Genomic DNA, 14,412 nt, shown 5'->3' with positions numbered 1-14,412 from the left:
TTCCATGACACTCGTGCAGGGGCGGGGGCACCGAGCCTTGCTGAACTGTCTGGCTCAGTTCCCATCACCGTGCCCTCTGGGAAGAAGGAAGTTGCCACCTGGGCCTAGGGCAGTGCCAGGCTCATCACCAGCATGGCGCCCTCTGCTGGGGCTGTCTGGGTAGGAGGCACACTCACTGCCCTGCAGGGTGGGGCAGAGCCTCCTGACCTCTGGGTCCTCAATCCCAAGTCCTCCCAGCTCTCTTAGATCAGAGAGCCTCAGAGCTCAGGAGCTCACCGCACCTAGTGGCCCCCCAAACCTGCACCCCTGTGCAGAGGTCAAGTGACAGAGCATAGGAGGTGTGGACTTTGTGGGTGGGGTTGAAGGGAATTCATTTGTAGGAGGCCAAAGGGCAGTTGGGCTTCCCTGGTGGCTCAGCTGGTAAAGAATCCGCCCACAATGCGGGAGACGTGGGTTCAATCCTTGGGTTGGGAAGATCCCCTGGAGGAGGGCATGGCAACTCACTCCAGTATTCTTGCCTGGAGAATCCCAGGGACAGAGGGGCCAGGCGGGCTTCAGTCCGTGGGGTTGCAGAGAGTCAGACACAACTGGAGGACTAAGCACACAAAGTGCAGTTGGGACTGGACCGCCTTCCGTGGTGGGGCCAGTCCCCGTGGCCCAAGCATCCACTTACACCCGACTCTCTCAGCTTCCAAGCGATCTGGGACTGGGAGAGGTCCACCCAGTTAAACACATGATGGTATGTCATGGAGCCCTCTTCAACTTTTTAAAAATGTCAAATAAACCCATGTATCCAGACAGGGAGGATGATCAAAGTACAGTAAGTGGAAAAACAATAAGTAGCTTCTGAAACCATTTTACTAAAAATAATCAGATTTCAAACCACTGCACTTGGATATCTGTATCTAAATAACTATAGTGACTCAGACGGTAAAGCGTCTGCCTGCAATGCAGGAGACCCAGGTTCAATCCCTGGGTCGGGAAGATCCCCTGCAGAAGGAAATAGCAACCCACTCCAATACTCTTGCCTGGAAAATCCCATGGACGGAGGAGCCTGGCGGGCTATAATCCATGGGGTCACAAAGAGTTAGATACAACTGAGCAACTTCTCTTTCACTTTGAATGTGCTTAGAAGGAAGCATAGAAAAGTAAATGTCCAAACTTATGCCTGGGGTCATTTGGATTAGAATTAAAGGAAAGATTATCATATTTGAATTTTTATACTAAGCATGTGCGTCCGTGTTTAGTTGCTCAGACGTGTCTGACACTTTCTGACCCCATGGACTGTAGCTTGACAGCCTCCTCTGTCCTTGGGATTCTCCAGGCAAGAATACTGGAGTGGGTTGCCATGCCCTCCTCCAGGGGATCTTCCCAACCCAGGGATCAAACCCAGGTCTCCTGAATTGCAGGCAGATACTTAACCCACCCGAGCCATCAAGCCCCCAAGCATGTATAATTTTATAATTTAAAAAAAAGATGAGGGTGGAGGAGGTGGTTTAGAGCAGTCTAAGTATGTAGATAGAGTTGGGCACATGCATAGACATGCCAGGTGTGTGCACGCGCTCACACACACACTCCTGTGCGCATGCTCACACCAAGCACGTCTGGCCCACCAAGGAGGGCACACCTGGTAAATCTGGCAAAAACCTGGGCACACACCTGGCTCAGGCACCTCCCCACAGACCCGGGCTCCCCTTGCTCGTGTCTGGCAGGGCCCGAAGCTCCCTCTAGGCACCGATCCCATCCTCTTGCTTCCCCAGCCTCCATTTACTCCACCTCCTCTCCCCTCCCAACCCCCCCAGGCCTCCATCATTTCCTGCCAGGTATTCACACAGCAGGACCCTGCCCAGTCAAGGGAGTCAACAAATCCAGGAGAGGAGTGCATGGCCTGGCCATGAAGATTGCCTTCCCCTCCTCTGGGTCACTGGGGCACCCATTTCCAAAACCAGGGTTGTCCCAGGGTTTCCTCTGGATCCCGGTTTAATTAAGAAACCACCTGGGTCTCAGCCAGCCCAAATGTGATCCTGATTCTGCCGCTTACATGTTGGGTGATCTTGGACTAAGGTTATTAAAACCTTCCGAGCCTCAGTTTCCTCATCTGGAAAATGGGAATAATTAGGTTATTGTGAAACTCAAAGATGATAATATCTATGAGACGAAATGCTTCGAAAGACAAACAAGGAAATGACGATCAGGTGTCAGGATCTGGTTCCCTCCAGGGCAGAGAATAGGGCTGTGATCAGGGAAGGACACAAGGACCTCTGAGGTGCTGGCAGTGTTCTAATTCTAGGCTATGGGAACAAGGATGTTTAATTTATAATTATTTATTAAACTGTTCATATATGTATATATTTAACAGATGTATGCGATGTTTCATAATAAGAAAAAATGTTTTGAAAAGTTTCATATTCAGCATAAATGTAAACTAATATGAGCAAGTGTAAGTTCCCACTCTCATGCATATTCTCTGAGGTCAGGGTTAGCTGTGCGGCAAGGGTGAACTAACAAGTAGAGATTTCATTTTTAAACCTAGACCAGTGTTGTTTTCTTTGCTCGGGGAGGCCTGGGAGGGCAGAGGTGCCTAAGAGGTGTGGGTTGCTGCAGGTCCACTCAGAATTAGCCTGTTCTTCCCCACAACTCCTCCCCACCACAGAGGGCTGAGAGCTATGCGCACAGCGGCCCACCCAACTTCCGGGCTGGCATTATTCCCGCCCCTGCAAAGTTTCCTGAACCCCAGACAGCCTCCTTTCCGCACCCAGCTGCCACTCTGCACTCCTCAGCAGCATGGCCCCTTCCGTGGTCCCCAGGCCCACCACTTCCTGCTTCACTGGGGTCCTTCCTCATGCCTGGAAGGCCTGCCCCCCCAACTTCCCAGCCTTTCCTGACCCTGCTTCTAGCTCTCCTAGACAGTGAGGCACTCTCTGCCACCCCACAGCACCCCAGGGCTCCAAGGCCCAGTCTGCGTAACAGTGCCCCCGTGCTGGCTCTGACTCCAGTGGAGGGCTCCCTTGGGAGAACTGGGCATGCAGGCAGGGCTCCCGCTGCCCTCCCAGGCCAGAGACACCATGCTGGGCCACAGCACCCCAATGGCCCTCAGGCCTGAGCCCACCCTGCCATCAGAGGCCACAGGAATTCTGTGGGGCCTGGCCAGGGCTTCTGCCCGGTGACCATCAGCTTCCTACCCCCCGTCTGACTTGTTCCCTGTCTCTTCCTGACTTGGCTTCTTTTTGACTCTGTGATTTAGTTTGTCTTCCCTCCCTGATTTTCTGTGGGCCTCTGTCTCCTCCATCCTGCCCAACCAGCACAGGGGCAGCAGGAATCTTCCAACAGCATTGCAGGGGGGGCAGCCCCTGGGCTTATGACCCTTGCCCCCAGCCTGAGCCATTGCCAGCTCCTCTGGGAGGTCTCCCCACCCCACCGCCCACCCCCTCCTCCAGGTGAAAAGAGCCTGAGGGCCTCAGTGGTAGAGCTGAGCTGAAAGGGAAGAGGAAGCTGATGAAACTGGGGTGCAGGCAGATGAAACTTCTGTTGTTAGGGGAATGAAGAGCAGCGGGGTGGGCGGCTGTCTGTGGTCTTGTGTAATAAGAGCTAAGACGGAAGTTGAGTTTTGGAGGAAAACAGAGCCTTGAGTGACGTAAGAGTGGGTTTCTGGGATAAATTCTGATACTACGTTCTTCTTGGTGTCTAACCTCAAGCCTGCCTGCTGCAGAACTAGCTCTTCCCCATCTGTTCCTTTCTTGCACCATCAGAACCTATGCAGGGAGTAAAGTGAAAGCAGGAACAAGAAGTGCTTGCAAAGGGTAGAAAGAGTCTTTCTCGCTAGTCTGTAAAGCCACCAGGGTGTCCCCTCCCCACCCCCAGTCACCTGAAGCTCCCCAGTCCTCCCCACAGCCCAGAGAACACGCTGGAGGCAGTGGCCACTCCAAGCCATGCAGACAATCTTCCTTTCATGACCTTATTTATTATTCTTTTCCCACCTCTCCACCCCTTCCCCACCAGCTGCTTAAAATATGTTTCAAACAGAAAAATCCAACCACAGCTGGAAACCAACCCTAAAGTTAGTCCAGAACGTGGGAGCTGCCAGGGAAAATTGCCGGAGCTCAGGCGGGGCTGTGGGAGGCAGGGCCTCAGCCACGGAGGCAGCCCGGCTCTCTGGGGGCCCCAGAGGGACAGGAGACCAGGCAAGAGGGCCCTCGGGTCCCAACACCATTCCACACAAGGTCAGTGAGGACTTGTGGTGGCCAGGCCCTGGGTTGGGGCCCTGAGGGAACACAAATCAGCTTAAGGAAAGAGACCTCTCCTCAAGGAGTGACAGGCTTCAGGAGGAGGTTCAGGCTTCAGGCCCTCTGGTGACAATAAGAGAACACATTTAGAGAGTGTTTCCTACGTTTGAGGTCCAGGCCGAAGTACTTTTACATAGTGGCTCAAAGCCCTATCAGGGCTTCCCTGGTGGTCCAATGACTGAGAATCCACCTGCCAACGCAGGGCACATGGGTTAGACTCCTGGTCTTGGAAGATTCCACATGCCACAAGGTAACAAAGCCAGTGTGCCCCAGCTACTGAGCCTTCGAGCAGCAACTACTGAACCCTGCACACCCTAGGGCCCACGAGCCACAACTACTGAGCCCGCATGCTGCAACCACTGAAGGCCTGCTCCGCAGCAAGAGAAGCCACCACAAGGAGAAGCCTGCTCACTGCAACTAGAGAAACCCCAAGTGTAGGTACCAAGACCCAACACAGCCAAATATTTAAATAAAATTTTAAAATCCCATCAGCCCTGTACAGAAAGTACTGCTGTTCTCTCCATCTTGTAGAGGAGAAAAACAGAGGCACACAGAAGTTAGGAAACTTTCACCCCACCATACAGCTACAAACTAGAGTCAGACTCTTGGCCCAGGGAGTCCAGAAGCCACGCTCTCAGTGCTGTACTCTGCCACCTCTGTAAGTGCAAAGGCAAGGCAAGAACCCCATGTGTGAGACAGTATAAACAAGTTAACACGAAAATTCAGAGATGGTCCCTGGGAGAGGGTCAGAATCAAGGAGGGCTTCATGGAGGAAGCAGCACAAGCACCACTTCTGGAAGGAGAGTGGGAACTTTGAGCCTGTGCTCAGTGGCAGGGGCAGAAGGTATAGAGCAGAGAAAGCTGAGGCAGGAGCAGGCCAAAACAGGACCCAAGGGACCCAACTCCCAGCAGTTGACCCCCACCACTCAAGCAGCCACCCCCACCCCTGCCCAGTGCCCAGAGAGAAAGAATGCATAAGCTGAACCCAGGCCCGGCCACAGCGACCATGGTCCAGATTCACCCTCCATCTCTCCAGCATCCCAGGCTGCTGTGTCACCTGCCTCTGACACCTGCCATCCAATCCTCTCATTCCTGTTTGTACTGGTCCCCTGGCACACCTGTTCACAGGGGTGGGTGAGAGGCAGAACTGCAGCACTCTAAAAATTCTCTGTAATACAAATGTTTGGTGGCATTTAATTTAGACCAAAGTCACCAAGCTATCTTGTGGCCATGCAGCCATGTGGCCTCAAGACCCCAAAAGATAGGGTGGCAGGTCACTGGGCTGGACCCTTCTCTCTGCCTTGCCTCCACTTGTCTCTGAGGCCTCTTCCAGTCACAGGGTCTGAGCCTCAGTTTTCTCTCTGGATCTGTTTGGTGTGTTTCGTTTCAGGTCTGAAGTCCTCATGAGCACAGAGTACTCATCTCTCTTCTCTATCCCTGAGGATTCCCATGGAAAGACCAGCTGGGTGGATGCTCAAGGCTAATTCAAAGCTGGTGGCGTTGGCTGGTCTCCTGTGCGCCTTCCATGCAAGCTTCTAAGAGCCTGTTGATACTGAATCAACATCACCATAATATCTGATAACAGCTGCCGTTTATTGAATGCTTATTGCCTGATGGACAGTATTCTAGAAACTTCTCATGGATTAGCTCATTTCACCATTTTAACAATGCTCCATACGGTTGGATGGCATCACTGACTCAGTGGACATGAGTCTGAGCAAACTCCATGGGTGGTGAAGGACAGGGAAGCCTGGCATGCTACAGTTAGACACGATGTAGGGACTGAACAACAATATACAAGGAAGCTGAGGCCCAGAAAGGGTTAAAGGCGGGGCCCAAGGTCACACGCAGGTGCAGGGCTTCCACAGGGAGGAGGGAGCACCCGGAGGGCAATGACTGTATTTTGTTCGTCATTGTCTCTCTGCCCCAAGTCCCTGCAAGGCTGGCCTTTACTAGCACAGGAAATGTGGGAAGACAAAGATGTGAATTCTAAACTATTGCCTCCTGTCCAGGAATCTGTGAAAACTACCTGCCCCAGGCCCATGACACGAAGGGCCAGCTCAACTCCAGTTGCAAGTACCTACCTGTCCCAAGGTGGGCCTTGCTTGGGTGCATGGAGATCCCAGGACAGGTAGCTGGCTCCTTCTGGTCCCACCAGGCAGGACAGGCCAGGTCAGTGCCAGGTCTGCTGCTATGGTACCTCAGCTTTGGGTGGGCTCCTTTCCTCGGATCCTGGCTTCTTCTGAATCCTTCTGTGGAAGCTGCTGCTGCTGCTGCTAAGTTGCTTTAGTCATGTCTGACTCTGTGTGACCCCATAGATGGCAGCCCACCAGGCTCCCCGGTCCCTGGGATTCTCCAGGCAAGAACACTGGAGTGGGTTGCTATTTCCTACTCCAATGCATGAAAGTGAAAAGTGAAAGTGAAGTCGCTCAGTTGTGTCCGACTGCTAGCAACCCCATGGACTGCAGCCTACCAGGCTCCCCCGTCCATGGGATTTTCCAGGCAAGAGTACTGAAGTGGGGTGCCATTGCCTTCTCCTTCTTCTTCTGTGGAAGCAAACAACCCCAAACCTCTGCCAGTGTTAAGACTGAGCCTCAAGAACTGAGGGCCAGGCTCCTGGGCCTCTTGCGCCGCCTGGTGGAAGGAACAAAGCAGTGCCCATGCCTGCAAGTGCCTTGTGAATCCAACCTTCCCTCTTCTCTCCTCCCGGCGTCCTCCCTCCTCTTCTCACCGCCATTCATTCACCTTGACTGCACATCCACTGGGGGCTGGGCACCTGCCATGAGGTGGTGATGCAGACCGGGTCCTGTGACTGTGACACTGCCCTTGTCCTGAGGCGTTCACCTTTTACTCACTTAACTCATTCCCTCATTCTACAAACATCTGTGGAGCTTCTACTCTCCGCCAGGCTCTCCTCTAGGCTCCAGAGACACCATCTCTGCCCACACGGCATTTACAGTCTAACAAGACATCCAGCCTGGTTAACAGAGGATTATAATGGAGAAAACACAGGCGCTAGAGAAGAGACATCAGATAGATGTAAAGACAGCAGTGCTGACACCAAGCAGTGTGTGTATAGCAGCGGCAGGAGAAGATTTCAGAGTGACATCCAGGCTGGGCTTGGGTGGTTGTGTAGGATCTCTCTGGGAGTAGGAAACAGGGTGTGGATTGGGTGGGGCAGGGAGGAAAGAATATCCTACACAGAGAGGACAGAACTATCGAGCACAGAGAGTCCCAGCATGTTTAGGGAGCTACAAATAGTCTGCTGTGGTCAGAGTGTGTGGTTAGAGGGAAGAGGGCAGCGGGAGAGTGGAAGCGCCTTGCAAGCTGTGGAAGGGGTTTGGGTCTCTTCCTGCAGCCTGTGAGGAGCCACTGAAGGTTTTAAGAGACAAGATGATCCCACCACGTTTGCATTTTATTTATTGTAATTAATTAATTAGGCTGTGCCGGGTCTTAGTTGCGGCAATGTAGGATCTTTGATTTTAGTTGCACCATGTGGGATTTTTAGTTGCAGCATGCAAATTCTTAGTTACTACATGTGGAATCTAGTTCCCTGGCTAGGGATTGAACCCACGCCCCTTGCATTGGGAGTACAGAGTCTTAGTCACTGGACCACCAGAGAAGTCCCTGCATTTTATTTGGAAAAGGACCACTAGACCATTGGAATGTGGAGGAAGGGCTATAAGAGCAAGCAACAGGGGCTCGTGGAGCCCTTGTACTCCAGCTGGGTGACATGGATTCACTTCCACAAGCTGCAGACTCCTCATCCATCAAAGGCGGTAATGATGCCCCATCTGCAGAGTTGTTGAGCGGACCAGATGAGACTGTGGAGGTAGTGCCCACCCCAGTGCCTGGCACATAATAGACACTCAGTAAACGATCATTTTTTTTTTGACGTCAGAAAGCCCATTCAGTTCAGTTCAGTCGCTCAGTCATGTCCGACTCTTTGCGACCCCATGAATCACAGCACACCAGGCCTCCCTGTCCATCACCAACTCCCAGAGTTCACTCAAACTCATGTCCATCGAGTGGGTGATGCCATCCAGTCATCTCATCCTCTGTCGTCCCTTTCTCCTCCCGCCCCCAACCCCTCCCAGCATCAGAGTCTTTTCCAGTGAGTCAACTCTTCGTATGAGGTGGCCAAAGTATCGGAGTTTCAGCCTTAGCATCAGTCCTTCCAATGAACACCCAGGATTGATCTCCTTTAGAATGGACTGGTTGGATCTCCTTGCAGTCAGTCAACGATCATTTTTTTGACGTCAGAAAGCCCATTAGGCAGGCTATTACAATTGCTTAGGCAACAGAGGTGGAGGACTGAATCCAACCACTGACTATAGAGGGATGAGGAGTGAGAAATGGAGCACTTCCTGCCATATCAGTAAACGAGGATGTCACAGTCATCAGCAATCGCAGCCCTCCCACGTGACTGGCGAGCCCTAAGGGCTCAGGAAGGAGGAGAATACCCGTGATCCAGCAGCCATCAGGACTGCAGACACTCCCTATGGTGAGCCCCAAAGGAACTCAGGATGCAGGGGCGGGGGTGGGGGTGGGGGGGAAGGATACTGGTCCAGGATAGCTGGGATGCATATGAAATGAATTTCAGTCAGCCCAGACTCTTGCATCTTCCCAAACATAGAAAAGCACTAATTTCCTTAACTTGGGATATCTGATTTTCTTCAATTAACAATAATCTTTTGAAGTCCAAACTACCTGTCCTTAGCAAAACTTCTATATGATCTGTCTCCTCCCTTTGCCTCCTTGGAGCAGTTCTCTCAAAGTTACTTGAAATGCTGTCTCCTGGATTTGAAGTCCTAAAAATCCCCACCGAATAAAGCGTATAATAAAGTCATAACTTTTAGGTTGTGACTATTTTTTAAGTCGACAGGAGGAAAGACACCCAGAGCTTCCTCAGACAGTTGGCTTTCAGGATGGGGTTGGGTGTGGATTTTTTTCTCTAAGAACCTCTTGGAGTCCATCTCTGCCTCCTGCCCTCAGGCTCTCTCTGGGGCTCTCCTATTCCTTTCACCATCTTAGGGGGCTGGCGTGGCTTAGGGGTGTCAGTTCCCAGGGGCAGGGCCATGCAGTTTACATTCCGTGTGGATGGCACACATATCAATGTGACTGAGAGTGTGCTCATCTCAGGTCATCAACCGTGGAGGGACTTCGGCAGTTATAAGGATGAAGGCCCCCACAGCCATTACACAGACCCTGGGGACAGCTGTGAATAGGCTTCAGGGGCAGGCATTTGTCTCCTTCATCTGCAAGTCCCCCTACAAGAGAACCAATTTGGTGTTCCTTTTGAGATGTCAGTTTGTGTTTTAGTTTTCCCTGTATTTTTGTCCCCTGTTCCATTTAGATATCAGCCCTTTGGGGCTCTTTGATTTCTGTGGGGTAGAAGCTTTCTTAAAAGACTGCTTTAAGGCTATTCCTTAATCTGTCTTTCATCAATGGCTCAGCTTAGAGCTGAGAGAGACAATACTAGGTGTCCCTGAGGTGCTGTTGAAGAGAGAAAGGAAACACGAGGGGAGGGCAGGGAGAGCTGGAGCCTGCCTCAAGTGGGGAAAGCGACAGGGACAGTATGAAGGGACAAAAGAAGCAATTAGTTAATCCCACTGCCTGGCTGCGTGTGTGCTCAGTCGTCTCTGACTCTGCCACCCCATGGACTGCAGCTCACCAGGCTCCTTTATCTGTGGGAGTTCCCAGGCAAGACTACTGGAGTGGGTTGCTGTTTCCTTCTCCAGGGGATCTTCCCGACTCAGGGATCAAACCCGCACCTCCTGCATCTCCTGCGCTGGCAGGAGGATTTTTTTTTTAACCACTGTGCCACCTGGAAGTCCATTAATCCCATTAGGGGATTGTAAGTAGAAAAATATGGGCGACGCTGATAAGTTAATGGTTACTCAAAAAAGCAGGTTTGCTTAACCACAAAACCAAGCAGACTTGCTTAGCAACAAAACCATACAACAGAAGCATGGGCCATGCCCCCAAACAATAAAACAAAGGTGGCGTGAGACCCACATCCTGCCCAGTGAGCTCAATAAGTTAATGATCCCTAGGACAGGTTCTGTGCACACAAAAAGCAATCATTTATGGAAAGGTGACTTTTCAAAATAAAAAACCCTCATTGTACTGAAACCTGAAAATATTTTTCCAAAGTGCTATATGACAGTCCTGGCCTGACCATACAGGGACAACTAAACTTCCCTGCCCGACCTGGGGGAGGAACTGATGATGGAAACATGGCGTCTACTCAAGAAAGACAAAGAAGGCCCTTCTCCACACCCCCCCCCCAACTTTCCCTTTGATTATAAAACTGTAGCCCAGTGAGTTCTTGGGACACAGCATTTCTCACCTGCCTGCTTGTAAGCCTGACAAACCTCCTATTCTAATAAATCACTTCTTACCTAACACATTGCTCTCGCTGAATTCTTTTCTGCACCAAGACATAAAGAGTTATGGTACCAGAGCTCTTCAGAGCCCCCAAAGCAATACCAATAGGTTTCAAAAGGACTGCCTGCAGGCAAGCCCACTGGCAAGGCTGTGAGGCTCTGAGACCCCTCCCCTGGGTCTGCCCTGTGCACTGGGCATGCTGAAGCCTGGGCATCAGCTGTGCCAGCCAGAGCAATGATTCCCAGGTCCCGAGAAAGCACTAACAGCCCCCAAATCAGAGACCTGTGGAGTGCTGGGTGAGGAGGAGAGAGCATGACAGCGTGGGCCGAATGTGAGAGGCCCTTCCTGCCCCTGCTTCCCGACTCTAAGAAGCAAGTCCGTGGAGCTCTTGAGACATCTTGGGGAAGAGAAGAAGCCTTGATGACCAAGGAGATTAAATTCCGCACCAGTCTGGGACTCTGAGTTAGATTTAGATTGGTTCCCCACCCCACCCCCTTTTTTTAAAATAGTGATCTTGGAGAAGCAGGAGCAGTGAGCAGTATTGAAGTGAGATCTTAGTTCCCCGCCCAGGAATTGAACCTGGGCAGCCTGGATGAAAACCAGGAATCCTAGCCACTAGTACAGCAGGGGCTAGAGACTAGAAGCAAAATTCCCCTGGCCCTTGACTCCATTGAAAAGTGCATTCCTCAAGGAGGCAAAAACTGTAAAAATAGATAAAAAGTGTATTATTAGAGACACAGCACAACAACTGGGAGAGCAGACAGAGAAACAGCTTGTTTAGTTAAGACAGAAGCAACACAGAGATACACACCCAGAGAGAGGTTGGGTGTCCCCTCTTTGAGAAGGATTGCAGTAAAGAGGTGGTTAAGTCATTTATATGGGGAGTCTTTGCTTATCTCTGGCCAATTACCTGGTTTCTTTTTCCTGACCTGCCCTAGGACCCTCCCCAACAGGCATGCACAACTTTTTTCCAAGATGGATTTCAGCCCAGAGCCCTATTGAGGGACCTTGGCATCACTTGTTCTGAGATGATACCCCTCCTTCGCGACCACCAAGGAGTCTCTCCACACATGTGCAGGGTCTCCCCTGCCCCAAGGATGAGAAATATGTGACCTCCTGATCTTCTCCTCAGGTAGGGCTTAGCCCCTCTCCATCCCTGCCACGGCTGTTATCTTTAAGTGTCCTCAGGAGACAAAGCCTGGCTATTCAACCTGTTTTTGTTGCTTATTTCTAAGTGCAAACAGGAGGCTGATTGTAAATATCTAGCCCTGAGCCCACCTGCTCCTTCCTCAGGAAATGTAAACAGGAGACTATTTGTAAATGCCTACCCTGAGCCCATTTATCTCCTGCCTCAATAGGATATCTTTTGTCCACCTGGGTTTCTGGAGGAAGGCTCATACCTCCCATGCAGACAGCACTCAGAAGACTATTGGCTGTCCCAGGGTGCACCCCTGAGCCAGGGGAGTGTGGGCCCCACAGTCAGCCTCCTCTGTGCCCTTGGGAATGGAGCTGAGAAAACCCTGGCCTCGCTGACCTTCAGTGGTGTGTGGTAGATTATCAGTTCCTTGAACACACAAGCCCCTGCATCCCTGCTGTCTTCCCATCAAGGTGGGAAGAGCTCTCTAGGCAGAGCTCCCTGCCTCCAGCTGCCGTGGGCTCAGCACACAGCACCCATATCCCTTTTACATACAAGCACCCTCTAGGTCACTTCTTTTCCTAGAACAGGCCTGTAAACCTGCTCCCTGTGACCATTCTTCACAGGATATAGCACAGTAAAGGAAAAAGAGGTGGCGCTTGAGAGCAGAACACTCTTGATCTAGTTCTGACCTTAACACTATGGCTAGGGCAGTCAGCCTCCCGGACTCAGCCTAAAATGGAAATAACAGCTGCTTTCCATCTAAGGAAGTGCCAGGTAAGTGGTAAAATGCTCCACTGCTAGAAGAGGTTCTTAAAGACAATGGATCATCTTCCCTCCCTTCTCCCTCTAGACCTTCCTAGTGTTACCGAAAGGAATTTGTGTGGTGGGTTCAGCTGCTTATTGCTCAAAAGCCAATAAACAGACCAGGTTTGTGGAAAGGAAAGCTTGCTTTATTTCAGATGCTGGCAACTGGGGGTTGGGCAAGGGGAAGGTTGTAGCTGTCTGTCCAAAGGCCGACTCCTCTCCGCCGCCACTGCCCCCAACAAGCAGGGGGTGAGAGCTTTTATAGACAGGGTGGAGTGGGCGGCTATGTGTAGAAACAGCACAGTCATCTCTGTTCTGTTCTGTTCAGTCGCTCAGTCGTGTCCGACTCTTTGCGACCCCGTGGACTGTAGCCTACCAGGCTTCTCCATCCATGGGATTCTCCAGGCAAGAATACTGGAGTGGGTTACCGTTTCCTTCTCCAGGGGATCTTCCTGACCCAGGGATCGAACCTGGGTCTCCCGCATTGGAGGCAGACACGTTAACCTCTGAGCCACCAGGGAAGGCCTAAGAGACATCTTTAAATTGGTCATCAGTGGTCTGCCAGCAGCATCTTGATTGTTTTAGGTAGAGTTCATCTTCAGTTCCAGGGCCAGTTTGTGCCCATTTCTGTGCGGTCAGTTCTTAGAATTGTGGCAGCTCATGTCCTGGGTTGGAGAAGGCGATGGCGCCCCACTCCATTCCTCTTGCTGGAAAATCCCACAGGCAGAGGAACCTGGTAGGCTGCAGTCCATGGGGTCGCTAAGGGTCGGACACAACTGAGAGACTTCACTTTCACTTTTCACACATTGGAGAAGGAAATGGCAACCCACTCCAGTGTTCTCGCCTGGAGAATCCCAGGGACGGGGGAGCCTGGTGGGCTGCCGTCTATGGGGTCACACAGAGTCGGACACAACTGACGCGACTTAGCAGCAGCAGCAGCAACTTGTCCTGAGTACAGTCTGGTCATCATGTAGTTATCTTCTCCACCTGGGGTTTTGGTATCTGTAAGACAGCTCACAGGATATGGCTCAGAATATTTTCTATAGCCCTTGAGAAAGAACTGAAGGTCCTTGACTATGCTTAAGGGCTACATTATTAATATTTATGTTCCTTTGATTGTTTTCCTTTGTTTCAGCATTTCTCACTTCTCTGATTAAACTTATTTTTTGACTAAAGTTTTCCACAGGCAAAAGGCAGGCAGAGGACATGGGGAGCAGGGCAAAGACCACACAGTCCTGCTCCGTTTCACTAGAACTGGGCCTGGAATCTTGGAGGGCAGGGCCGACTATTCCTCTTTATCTGAACAACACATGCGCCAGTGCTCTGCACACTGAAATCTCTGAACTAGAATAAACACAGAATCCTTAAATTAAATGGGTGTGTGCCCCTTAAATCTGCCCGTGGCCACAGTGTCTGCAGCAGCCTCTCTCTCTACACTCCAGTGAGTCCCCAGATCTCTTTGGAAAGTATACAGAACAAGGCAATGGCATATCTGGTTCCGGTCTGTATTTTTAACATCAAGCAAATTTTCTCTGGACTTTCCTGGTGGTTCAGCGGTAAAGAACCCACCTGCAATGCAGGAGATGCGTGCTCCATCCCTGGGTCAGGAAGATCCCCTGGAGAAGGAAATGGCAACCCGCTCCAGTGTTCTTGCCTGGGAAATCCCATGAACAGAGGAGCCTGGTGGGCTACAGTCTATGGGGTCACAGAGTCAAACAGGACTTAATGACTAAACAACAACAGTAAGTTGTCTCCACTGTGTGAATTAACAAAGGGCACAGGATGAAGACCATGAAG

The sequence above is a fragment of the Moschus berezovskii genome, chromosome 6 (genome assembly GCF_049115385.1).
Source record: "Moschus berezovskii isolate FMDL1 chromosome 6, NW_MosBer_1.0, whole genome shotgun sequence".
NCBI classification, from domain to species: domain Eukaryota; kingdom Metazoa; phylum Chordata; class Mammalia; order Artiodactyla; family Moschidae; genus Moschus; species Moschus berezovskii.
This window is presented reverse-complemented; position numbering follows the sequence as displayed.